Here is a 14,227-nt window from a genome sequence, read left to right as displayed (position 1 = left end):
TAGATACTCAAAATTTTGTGACTTTCTTTTTAATGAAGAATACCCAGATTTGTTGAATATTTCCTACCACAACATCACACACTTTATTTCATGTGGTAAAATAGCACTCCATATTTGTGCTGCTTGAATTAACTTAAAATTTTGACTTTTTAACACTGAACAACAGTCCTCTTTAACTGCTAAATTAAGTTCTCATTTAGAATCCTTTTGTCTAAACAATATTTGAATGATATCTAATGTTTGAGTTCAGGGCAAATTATAAACACAAGACCATCTCTAGGTACAATTATAAAAGTAAAACAAGTATTGTTTCCCCTCTTACCTTTGTATTCTGGCTTCCACAGCCAGTGCATAGATGTTGATAAGAAGGCAGGGAGTTGGGGCGTCTGGGTGGCACAGCGATTAAGCGTCTGCCTTCGGCTCAGGGCGTGATCCCGGCGTATGGGATCGAGTCCCACATCAGGCTCCTCTGCTATGAGCCTGCTTCTTCCTCTCCCACTCCCCCTGCTTGTGTTCTCTCTCGCTGGCTGTCTCTATCTCTGTCAAATAAATAAATCTTTAAAAAAAAAAAAAAAGGCAGGGAGTTTCTCCACTCCGCCCCCTGTTTTTGATAGTCATGAGATGTTTTTTAAATGACCTTGTAGCTTTCCTGAACTGCAAAATAGAGTGGGCAGTTTTAATTAAAAGACAGTTTAAGGTATGTAGTAAGAGATTACAGGCAATATATGGTTCTCCCTGTCAGCTTTACATAACTTTTTTATAAAAAGCAAGGTTATAACTTAAGGAAATTTAAAACTTGTCCAAGGGAGCCACAAGAATGGCTAAATGGGGATTTACCCCCAAGTCTGATGGAAAATTTCAGTTTTACCTCTAATAAATAATTTGTCTCAGAAGGTAAATATTCAAAATGGTCAAGGGTTTCTTAGTGGTTTGGTAAGAGTGTATTTCAGTCATTTATAGGTGGGTAGCTGGATAGGCAGACATGCTAATTTGGAATAACTTTAGATTTACAGCAAAGTTGCAAAAATTGCACAGTTCCAGTATACCCCCCACCCTGTTTTCACCATCCTTAACACATCCTTAACACATTACCATGTACTTTTGACAAAATTAAGAAACTAGTATTGATGTATTACTACTAATTGCAATCCAGATTTATGTGAATTTCACCATTTTTCCATTACTGTGTTCCAGGATGCAGTCCAGGATACCACAGTGCAATTAGTTGTCATATCTCTGCAGTCTCCTCTGGTCTGACAGTTTTTCATTAGTTCCTTGACAGCCTTGAGGAATATTGACTAGGTATCCTGGAGAATATCTCCCATTCTGAGTTAGTCTGGTTTTTCTGATGATTAGACTGGGAGAAGGGTAAGTTAGAATATTAGAGAAAAGGTGCCTTTTGCATCATGTATCTGGGGTACATAATATCTGGATTTGCCCAAATTCATCATTGTAGTTAGTATTTGCCCCTTAACCTACTCTATCCTTTGGAAGCAAGTTACTAAGTATAGTCCACCTTCAGAGTGGAGATCAGGGAATTAAACTCCTATTGGGGGAAGGCTTATCTACTTGCTTGGAATTATTCTGAAAAAAAAAAAAAAACTTCTTCCATTTGTATCTGTATGGACTCAGGCATACTTTTTTTTAATACTTTAGGCCATAGTCCAATGCTTTATTGCTCAAATTGTTCCAGCTTTGGCCTTGGGGAAGTTCTTAGAGATTTGGTTCCTGTGGTTTTTTTGACATGCCTCCATTCTTCCAGTAGAACTAATAAAGTAGATGATGGAGGAGGGAGGGAAGAATTGTTGGAGAGGTACCATCAAATAGGTGAAGGAATGGGATCTAGATTCATCATGGTAGGGTGAGGAGTGGAGGGGCCTTGCACTTTGACTTTAAAAAGGAGCCTTGACAATTAATTACAATTATCAGGAGCGACGGATCCGGTTACTATTAGAACCAAGTTTGTAGTCACTGAGCATGACCAGTAAACAATGTGGTTTCTTTACATAGCATTGCATGCACTGATAAATGTAATATCTGATAGTTCCTGAATGTACATATTTAGCAAAATAAAAGTTACTAGCATAAGGAAAATATTTCCAACAACCAGGTGAATTCCTAAATAATATACCTAGGAAGATTATGAGGAAAGTTATACAGTAGTAGTCAAGGGTGTAAAAAGGACTGGATTTGGAGCTAAAAATATATAGGACAGCCCTTTTCCCATTATCTTAATTCAGTGGGGGAGTGCCTATAAAATATTTTATGGTAGAAATAAAGTGATAATAATGGGAAGAATTAGTTTTGCTTGAATGAAAGCAAAACTCTTGAATTGACCCAAATAGATTTGAAGAAGTTTATAATGAATGTGAGCTAATTTGCGAAGGCTCAAGTTTTGATCTTGTATTGGGTACCAAAAATATGACTGGGAAGACTTAGAGAAAGAAGGAACTTCATAATCTGTCAGAATTAAATGGGACCACACTGAACACTGAAAACGATGAGTTAAGACCTTAAAGTTGTACTCAGAGCAAAAAGGTACTGTACCTACCCAAAGATGAAACAGCTAGCTGTTATCAGGGTCATCACAAAGGCTGAGTATCTCCAACCTGCAAATATTGGCTCTTATTTTCCCCCTACTCATGTTATTTCATATATACTAATGCTCAAATGTTTATTTCCTCACTGGTGATAAGCAAATCTGTTTATATCTTTTTTTTGCTTAAAATCTGTGCCTTCTCCTGGCTTTCAGGATTAAACTGAAATCCTTTCACATATCATTAAGAGGTCATTTATTTTTTTCCAGCATTCACACCTTTTCCTCCCCCACAACTCAGGCACTAGCCACTTGCGCCATCCTGAACCACTTGTGATAGATTTTCATCATTGTGCAAGTTTCTTATGCTTGAAATGCCCCGTACACACACCCCTATTATCACTTTCTCATTTGGCCTTCATGACTCAATTCAGAATGCTGGGATGCTATCCCTGTTTCTTCTGAGTTTCCACAGGAATTATGTGAATTTCCTGTGAGGCCTTGTCTTCACCCAGCATTCCTAGTTCTTAAACAGCACTTTGTCCTGGCAAGCACGCAGTGTTTGACAAAGGAGTCCGTTAATAGCGGTTTTGTTTCATAAGAGGTTTTGATCAGTTGTCTTTTCCGGTACTAATGTAGGATGTTTTTCTTATCAGAAATAATTCTTTAATTGCTGGTGTTTTTCTGAAGTTCTATCTTTGCAAGATTAACCGGCATGAAAATTAATTCCCAAACTTAAGTCTCAAGAAGAAGTTTTTTTCTAAAGTTTAATGAGACCATTTCTTCATAAGCTATGAAAACTTTGAAGTTACCAATGCAGCTATGCTTCGTTGGACTATAGAATCTCTAGAAATCTCATGTAAATAAGCTGTGTTCCTCAGTGTTGTGTTTAAAGGATGCAGTTTGTATTTATTGCAAACAAGATAGAATTGGGAACAACAGCCTCACTGGTATACATTTTGAAATCTGTTCAGATTTTTTTTTTTAATGACAAAAGCAATGAAAAATACTAAGCTGAAAGTAATATCTTTTGGTCAGCTACTGATTTATTTCCCAATGAGCCTCAGCAAAAATATTAACCGGAGCAACTTTGCTATAAATTGGTAAATTGAGTTCCTGCAGATTGCATGATCATTGAACTAAGTGTAATGGGGTGCATGGTTTGCAAAATAATGAGTTTAAAATGTAGTTTGCCTTATCATTCTGATTTAAGAGCAGATTAAATAGTTTAAGAGCAGATTAAATAGTTTAAAATGATTCTGTGTATATTAAAATATTGTCAACAAATGTAGGTCTTTAGAACAGTAGGCATATCATGCACTATGTATAACCAAATTTAATAAGTAGTTTTTTTAAAAAAATACAGTTTCAAGCCTTTTTAAAAACTTTAGTGGAAAATAGCTTAGAATATATCACTGCTTGATAGTTACACCACTGAAGTACATATTATTGGCAAAAATGATTTGAACATTTTCTTGGACTCAACACTGGCTTTTAGGAGGAAAGTGTGTGATTTACAACTTATTTGCTCAGTAGGGACATGAAAACATGAAAATAAATACAAAATGGGAGTGTTAAATCGTGGATAGATAAAAGTGATAAGTCTTTATATTACTCTTCATGGTGAAATTATTCCTTCTTTAATCTACCTGTTGGCTTCAAACCTGAAAATGTTGCCTGAATGGTAGAATTCTGAGCAGAGAAATCATCTGCATTCTTGTAATCAAAAATTGTAGGTTAGAGTTTAAGAATTTTAATGTGATATCAGTAATCAGAGAATAGGAAATTATTTGCACCTTTGTAAGTTGTGTGATTAGCATTACAAGATTGCATTGCTATATGTCATACTTTCAAAACTGCCATTGTTGCTGCGTTAGGATCACAGAAAAGGAAAGGTCAAGAAGTGGTTCACTTGGCTACCAGATACAAAGCCCATATCCATACTTCCCAGGCTACATATGCAGCACTGCAGAGTTTGCAGTACTAAAACCCTAGGATGGAAAAGTGCTGAGACAGATTGGGACATTTTACTTGTAATAGTTGTGTTTTTATGTTTTCCCCCATTTAATGGTGGAAATGGGTTTAAACCCAGACTTCTCATAAAGCATTTCATATCAAGATCTAAATCAAGTATCTGACCATTATAAACATTTTGAGCAAATGATGACTGACATGAACTCTTAATTAGACTTACGAGTTTGGTAAGCCAATTAGGAAGTAGCAAACTTTCCTCTACATTTGATTTCTTATGTAGGCAAAGAAGGAAAGGAAATACCAGGATTTATAAGTAATTCACATGTAAAATCTTGTTCAAGGATTACAAAGACTGAACATTTAACACACCATTACACCCTTGTCATTAGTGCCATTTTTACTGCATTTGCTCTGGCTTTTTGAATCTATATGATCTCTTCATTTTAAGATCCTTATTTTTTTTTTTCATCATTGGATGATTTAGCACAGGCCTTTTATTTTTCCCCCCCTTTTTTTTAATCATGTTATGTTAGCCACCGTAAAGTACATCATTAGTTTTTGATGTAGTGTCCCATGATTCATTTTCATATAACACCCAGTGCTACATGCAGTAGCACAGGCCTTTTAGAGGGTGATTTGCCAATGTCAGTATTTAGAACATACTGAAGCATTATGTTTATTCAGTTATTTACAAATGTTGATTGAGGCTACTGCATGCTTGGCAGTGAACTAGTTAATGATTACATGAGGAAACAGCAAGGTATTCTAGTGACTCTTCTGTCAAAACTAGGAAAACAGGATAATTACAAATTTTGATTAGTACCATGAAGGAAATAAGGAGTGGTGGGTAGAAGACCTAAAGGTGAGGCAAATTATCTTTGGGAGAGTAATTCCTGAAAGATCTGTACCAGAGTTGCTAAGTCTGTTCAAAGACGATAGCCAGTGAAGGTGGTGTAAGGTATAATGAGTAAAGAAAGAAAACATAACATGAAGTAGTAGCGGTAGAGACTCCATCATGCAAAGCCTCTGGGCCATAGAGAAGAATTTGAATTGGATTCTAAAAACAGTTGGGAAATATTGAAAGGTTTGAAATAGTCCTAGTTAGCTTTAACATAAGTTTGGCTGCTTCTTGGAGAAAGAATAGAAAGACCTTCTTGATGGGAAAAGGACAGTGAGAAGGCCTGCTTAAGCAGATTAAAGTTATAGCCTTTGTGTGATCAAAGTAATACAGCCCTAAATTTGGGGTTATGTAACTGATGTGCTGGGCTTAAAACCTGGAAGATAAGGAAGAAAGTAAGCGATTTTAAACCATTTTAAGATTTCATTCTTCAAGAAATGGTGAAAGTTTCATACTGATTTAAGGTAAACTTCAATGGTCAAGGAAGCATATTTAAGTTTCTGCAATAACCATGAAAGAAGGTACAACAAAAAGTTAAGAAAAATCAGGTAATGAAAATTTGATAATTGGAAAAGGTTTTCTTTTTTTTAATGATTTTTTATTATGTTAGTTATCATACAGTACATCTCCGGATTCCGATGTAAAGTTCGATGCTTCATTAGTTGCGTATAACACCCAGTGCACCATGCAATATGTGCCCTCCTCACTACCCATCACCGGTCTATCCCAGTCCCCCACCCCCCTCCACTCTGAGGCCCTCAGTTTGTTTCTCATAGTCCATAGTCTCTCATGTTTCATTCCCCCTTCTGATTACCCCCCCCTTTCTTTATCCCTTTCCTCCCCTACCGATCATCCTAGTTCTTATGATCCATAGAGGAGAGAAATCATATGATAATTGTCTTTCTCTGCTTGACTTATTTCACTTAGCATTATCTCCTCCAGTGCCGTCCATGTTGCAGCAAATGTTGAGAATTCGTTCTTTCTGATAGCTGAGTAATATTCCATTGTATATATGGACCACAGCTTCTTAATCCAGTCATCTGTTGAAGGGCATCTCGGCTCCTTCCACGATTTAGCTATTGTGGACAATGCTGCTATGAACATTGGGGTGCATATGGCCCTTCTCTTCACTACGTCTGTATCTTTGGGGTAAACACCCAGTAGTGCAATGCCTGGGTCATAGGGTAGCTCAATTTTTTAACTTTTTAAGGGACCTCCACACTGTTTTCCAGAGTGGCTGTACCAACTTGCATTCCCACCAGCAATGTAGGAGGGATCCCCTTTCTCCACATCCTCTCCAACAATTGTTTCTTGCCTTGTCTGTTTTTGCCATTCTGACTGGTGTAAGGTGGTATCTCAGTGTGGTTTTGATTTGAATTTCCCTGATGGCTAATGGAAAAGGTTTTCTTAAAATCATGAACTACATCAGGCGAGTTAAACTATATCTGTAATTAAAATGGATTATACACCCCAATTACAGGTTATCTCACTGGATTAAAATTTTCAGAATCCCATTATATCTTTAAGATGGATTCAGGATAAGAACACAAGTTGATAGTAAGATGGGAAAAAAGGTACCAAGCAAATAGTAACCAATATGTGGCAATATTAATATTTTTTTAAGATTTTTGAGAGAGCACAAGCAGGGGGAGAGGGAAAGGAGACTGCCCTCTGAGCAGGAAGCCCCACATGGGGTTTGATCCCAGGACTCTGGGATCATGACCTGAGCTGAACGCAACCGCTTAACCAACTGAGTCATCCAGGCACCCCGATAAGAAGGTTATTTAGCACTAAGATGATCATCATAAATTTGGAAGTGAGTTTAAGCCCCGGCTTCTCATAAAGCATTCTGTATCAAAGTCTAATAACTTCAAAATGTTAGGACTGAAAGGGTGAATATATCTGTGTAAGAATTCATAATAGCTTTCTCAGTGACAATAGCATTAAGCATATGGAATAAACATGGTCAAGTTGATGTAATTGATAATTGCAAAACATTACGTTGAGCAACTGCACATAGAATACACACAGACTGTTGAACCATAACGATTCTCAAAGGGTTTATAGCACAGGACATATTTGTCCAGTGGGCTTAAGCTAGAACTCAATAGCAAAACTAGAAAGTAGTTTGGATTTAACATCCCCATATGTCAAAGAACAAATGACAATGGAAATTTATCAGATTCGCCTAAAGCAGGGCTTAGAGGGAAATGTGTAACTTTGAAAGCATATGTTAGGAAAAAAGGTAAACCAATATCTAAGTTTTCATGTCAAAAATAGATCAAACATGGAGTAGAAAGAAAACAAAAATGAGCAGAAAACTTGCTTCCTGGCAAGGTTTACCCTTCCACCCAAAACAATGTATTAAACAGGATTTTTCAGTAATGTTGAACTAAAAGAATGGAAAACAGTGATTGATAATCTGATAAAGGGAAACAAGCAAGGTGAAACCTATTGAAAGCTTCCACCTTACTCCTTTGGGTTTTTGGGATACATCCCAAAAGTTTCCTGGGTGGAGACTTAATGAGTTGAGATGGAGTGGGGAGGACAGAAAGGACAAAGATTCATTCGTATGGTGAATAATAGGAAGAGCGCGCACGTGGAGATCCCTAGTAGGTCCGCCTCGTCTTCAGATAAGTCATGATCAGCACATGCCTGAAAAGAAACTTAAACAAATGCAGGAAGCACATAAGAACCCCAAGCATAGAAACAAAATTACAGCAAATCTGTTAATAATTGCCCCCCATGATAGTCCTTCAAAAAGGAAGTTAACCTTCCACCTCATTACCTCTTGCTACAAAGTAAAAAATGTAAATCTATTGGGTTAAAGCAAAAATATTTCAGAATGTAACTTGGGTTTAGGAATCAAGAAGAGACCTTAACTTTTTGAGAGAGAGAAGCAGACTCCATGCTGAGTGCAGAGCCTGATGCAGGGCTCGATTCCACAACGGCTAGATCATGACCTGAGCCAAAATCAAGAGAGAGGCTTAACTGACTGAGCCACCCAGGCACCCCTGAGACCTTAATTTTCTTAAGCAGGAATCCTCAAAACCATAAAGGAAAAAATGAGCATTTTTTTCTGAATAAATTTTTTACGTAGGATAGTAGACACAAAAAGTTAAAAAGGCAAGTGACTAGGAAAATGAAAGGTGAGATCTCTGTACAAAGAACTCCTAAAAATTAATAGCATATGACAATGCAATACGAAAATGTACAAAGCAATTAAAGAAGTTAATAGACCGGGAAATAGATTTAACATCAAATTAACAATAAAATACATTTCACCTATCAGATTGTAAATATTTTAGACGACAGTACTGTGCTGGCAAACAAAAGCAGAAACTCATATTTTGAGAAATAATCTGCATGAACATAGAAAAAAATTGGAAAGAATACATCTCAATCTGTTAATATTGGTTTTGGGAGTGAAAAGGGGAGATGAAGATATTTTTAGCATTTTAAAATATAAATTCTAGTTAAACTTTTTGTTTAGCTTAATTTGTTATAAAATTTAAAATGATAAAATCAAGGCAATTAGAAAAAACTATTGCAGTAGATTAAGTAAAAGATGGTAGTGACCTGAACCAGGTGGTAGATGAGGAGACAGAGACAAGTGAATGTATATGAGCTATATTTTGAATTAAAACTAGTATTACTGGATGATAGATTGGGAGAGCTGATGGAAGAGGAAGACTCAAGGATGGCCTTTGGATTTCTGGCTTCAGCAAGTGGACGGTAGTGTTGTGTTCTGAGAGGGGGAAGACTCACACAGAACCAGCAGTGGGAAAGAAAATTTGAAGTTCCAGTTGAACACTCTGAGATGTCTATGTGCCATCCAAATGGAATGACAAATAGTTGGATATATGAAGCTGGAGTTCAAAGAAATAATAGACTGCAGATATAAATTTGGGGGTCATTCATGTATAGCAGTTCATTTCTAAGGATTTATCATGTAAAAAGTAAGTCCTACAAGTACACACGCCAATATATACAAGAATATTACTGCACCATTGCTTCTTATAGCAGAAATTGTAAATAATCCAAATCTTCAGAAAGAATTTTTTGGATTATTTGTGGTATTTAAGAAGAATGAAGAATTTCTATACATACTGACCAAAAGAGATAATCAGATGTTAAATGTTAAAAACAAAAGACAAGTTGCAAAAGTACTTCCAGTAAAGATGGGCGGCCAAAGAAGTCACAGGGATTTTTCTCCTGTTTTAATCTAGAAGATTAAGTATAATTACATTTAATTTACAGTCCATTTTGTGTGGCATGAGATAAGGTTTATGTTCATCTTTATTTTCATATAGGTATCCAATTTTTTTGGTAACATTTGTTGAAAAGACTATTATCTTAACACCTTTGTTGAAAATTAATTGAATTCATACGTATATAACCTCTCTTTTATCTCTCTCTCTCTCTCTGTACACACACACGCACACACAGCCATATATATCTACCTGTATAGGTACAAGTGTATAAATATAGGTAGGTAGAGTATTCTGTTTCATTGAACAGATATGTCTGTCTTTATGTTGTTATCACACTGCCCTACAGATAACAATTATAAAATCTGGTTAAAAATTTTAAAACAAATAAAACTCACTGGAAAGCGTTCAAAAGCATACATACATAAATTGGAGAAGATTTTAATCTCAAAACAACAACAAAACTCTATAACTAAAAGGGGTAAGAATTAAGGATTACTGGCCTTTAGGACTGAGGGTGATGCCCAACACTCATGACTATGTCTGTGGGATATCAGTGGTGGAAAAATCAGTCTCATTGGTGAAAAAGTGCCAGAGACGAGTTCAAGGCTGAAAAGACCACTGCAAATTTAAATAGAAAATCCAGACGATAAGAACCGTAAAAGGAATGAGAGAGAACTTCTGCCCAAATATGTGTGTCAGATGGTGCAGTCATCTGACACACACGTGTAAACTAGACATGAGAGAGAATCCCCCTGAAGCCTGGAGAAAAAGCAAGCAGAGGCCAGAGTAGAATCTAGTCTTAAAACTGCTCAAGACTACGTCCATGACTTTGATGTTTTTGTTAAATGACTTTATTCCCCTCATATGCACCTCAGGTGGCAAAAAGTTGAAGCTTTACAAGCTTGAAATGTCAGAGCACAACCCAAGGCTGGCAGAGCAGCTGGAAATTAGAGAAGAAGCCCTGTAAGTCAAGAAAAACAGAGAGGGTGGTCCCCATCACTAGCTGACCGACAAATTATGTAGTATAGGGTAGATAATCCACAGAGCAGCCGTGAGAAACCATGAGAACAGAGCAGAGATAGGAGCAGCTGTGTACCACAAGAGACAGATTCAACGAAAAGTTGGCAGTCTGAATCCAGGCAAGTGAAACACCTGATGGATGACTGCACCATCTGACCTCCTCCTCCACAAACCCCCCACCCCAGACCAAATCAGTAATTCTCTTAAGAAAACAATAGAATCTGTAGTCACTACAGTATATTAACTACAATGTGCAGTTTTCAACTGAATACTACTAAGCATGTAAAGAAGCAGGAAGAAAACTTTGAAGAAAATGCAATCAATACAAAGAGACTCAGTGTACCCAGATGTTTGATTTAATGAAGACTTCAAGCATTTCCTTTATTTTGTTAAAAATGGCGATTATGTTGATTGATATTTGAGTGTTTAAATCTACCTTGGTTTCCTGAGATCAATTTCACTTGATCATGAAAACTGTACATATTTTTCCAGTTTTTCATGAAAATTGTACATAAATTTTTAAATTAGATTTTATATAAGATCTTACCTCCATAGTAAATCACAAAAACCACTGAAATTAGCACTCCCTTCTTGTGTTATTTCAGATTTTAAAAATCAAGAATTTTGTCTAAAACATAAACTCTATAAATGTAGACTTCCATGTATTTCCTTTATACCCCTAACAACTGGTACAGTGTCTGACATGGACTGGGTGCTCAATACACATTTCTTGAATGAATGAATGAATGAATGACTTAAAAATATGCTGAAATTAGCAGTTGGATCTATGGACTAAGAATTGCAGATATTTTCCATCCATAATGAGGTAACCAAGGGCCCGTTTATCAATCTTGTTTTTGTAACCATGTCTCTTTTAAGATTTCGTGATACAAGTTCAGTAGAAGTAGCAGAATAAATTCATCAATACTAGCTAAATACTGATACACATGAATTTTTTAAAAATGTAAGATACACGGGGGAGTAAATCTGTAGATTAAAATCATTTCTAGAGAAGGATTTAATTTAAAAATATTCAATGGGTGAATATATACTTAAATTTTAAAAAAATATTTGAATATGTGGTCTTTCAATGATCTGACTCTAACATTACTACCCCACTGGTCTATTGATTAAGCAGACATGACAGTTTGTGTACTCAAAGGAAAACAAAATGACCGTAGTTATGTATTAATGAGCAGATCCCTAAGAAAGGTAGCATAGGTTCCTTAGGTAAAGCATATAACTGTCATTTAGAAATTCTCTTTACTGTAGCGTACAGCATGTTATTAGGTTGGTCACTAGAGGGTGCTGGTGTTTCAGATCAACACAATTCAGGTTCCACTTCCACGCCAAAAGGTGCCAACCAGAATCCAACTGGCAGTATCCAATTCTGTGACTTCTCAGATTCCCTAAATCACTAGTTTATAAGGTAAATAACTACAAAGCAGACAACTTACAGTAAGATGAAGCAAATCGCTGAAAGGAGGAAAGTGTCACACAAAACATCTGAAATGCAACACATTTAGAGCTTTGGTATAGAGGTGAGTAAAGAGTCTAACATTAACTCTTCCATACTATGCGATGCTCGTTACTCTTACAAAGTCCAGTTAGCTACAACATGCACTGCAACGGGCAAAGTAAATTTTCAGGTAAGTCAAATATTCATAAAGATGAGAATAATTTTTGATGTAACTGGGAAACATCAACTTTGCTTTCTTTGCTGTATGAATCATGAAAAAGTCTTAAGTCTTTAAATATATAATTACAGTAGAGACTCACTGCTGAAATATTTAATTTGATATGTACTTTCATCCAAATGCGTTACATAAAGTATGTATCTAATAATAACATCAATAACAATTTCATTTTTAAAATGACATTTTAGAAAAAAACTTTCACGATTAAGGGTTTCAGATTAATTCAAATTAATAAGACAAAAGTTTGGGGAAGATTTAAAAAGTAAACCACTTTACTATTCCTTCTTAGCTGTTGTTCTCATTAGAAATATGACATTTTAAAAGAGAAAATTCACAGGACGCCTGGATGGCTCAGTTGGTTAAGCATCTGCCTTTGGCTCAGGTCATGATCCCAGAGTCCTGGGATCAAGTCCTGCAGAGCAAGGAGGATGGGGAGCTCCTTGCTCAGTGGGGAGCCTGCTTCTCCCTCAGCCTGCCCCTCCTCCTGCTTGTGTGTGCTCTGTCTCCCTCTGACAAATAAATAAATAAATAATCTTTCTAAAAAATTAAAAGAGAAAATTCAAAAGTGTAAAAAAGTTTTAAAAGACATCAAAACACAAAATGAATAATAATATCATTAAAGCATGTTGTTAAAATGAAGTTTAAATTACATTTTTGCTTTTCTCCTTTAAAAACTATGCAAATCTGGGCGCCTAGGTGGCTCAGTCAGTTAAGCCTTTGCCTTTAGCTCCTATAATGATCCCAGGGTCCTGGAATCGAATCTGACAACAGGCTCCTTGCTCAGCGGGGAGTCCACCTCTGCTTCTCCCTCTGTTCCTCCCCTCCCCACCTGTTCATGCTCTCTAGCTCTCTCACAAAAATAAAATATTTTAAAAATTAAAAGCTATACAAATCCTATAATGATATTTTTCAAGCTGTCATACAGAATCAGTACAACAGCACAGGAAGAAAGAATGTGAGAACATACTCCATTCTCATCACCTACCACTCATTTACAGCCAAAAAAGATACAACTAAGCTAGGAAAGGCAAAGGAAATAACGGAGCTTGCTCGAGAAGTCTATCTGAAGTCTGAGTAATGGTACTCATACAGCTATATGATGAGGTTTAATTTTCTTAAATATGAGGAAAATGAAATTTACAAATATTTTAAAATCTTTTCATTTCCTGGACAATGTGAAGAGGCAGAAAAAACAAGACCCTTCCAAAATGTGGGAACAATGTTTCTATTGATGTTCACCTGCTGAGAGTGGTTATGGTATCCATGCAAACAACACGGAGGCTGGAGAATTGCTGGAAGACCTTGGGCATATCCTTTAACTTCGTGGAGCCTCAGGACCTCATCGTCAAAGGGGAGTAAGAATAGCAACAGGACCTTGGAAGATCTCTGATAAAACAGGAAACGGCTTGTGAAAACTAAATATCTGTTTAATAAAAGATATTACTAGACAATTATGCCCATTTTCACTAAACGTGAAGACCTTCTTAACATCTAAACTACAGTTTCTAATCCTAACTGTATGAGAATGGGCAAGGCTTGGAGAACGGTTGGAGGCTTTGGAAGAGCATGCTTCTCTCCGCACCCCAGTCCCTCCAGCTCCCAGAGGCTGGCGGCAGTTGATTTCATTATCTCAGATTTGCAAGTGGCTGCCACCTGCCTCTAGCCACTTTAGCCCTAGCTAATTTTTTAACGGGGGGAGAGGGAGATTTTAGGTGGAGAGCGGTAGTTGAGATTTCATCTTTGAATTCCACTCTCTGATTTTGTTCCCCTTTATGTATTCCCTTGTCTCAAAGCACTATTAGTTTTGTATTTTCAGAGCGCCCCCTGGCAACAGAGCCGCTTGGTCGGCTCACGATCATTCTGGAGTCCCAAAGTACAGAAAGGGAGA

The sequence above is a fragment of the Ailuropoda melanoleuca genome, chromosome 2 (assembly GCF_002007445.2).
Source record: "Ailuropoda melanoleuca isolate Jingjing chromosome 2, ASM200744v2, whole genome shotgun sequence".
NCBI classification, from domain to species: Eukaryota; Metazoa; Chordata; class Mammalia; order Carnivora; family Ursidae; genus Ailuropoda; species Ailuropoda melanoleuca.
Note: the sequence above shows the minus strand (reverse complement) of the source record.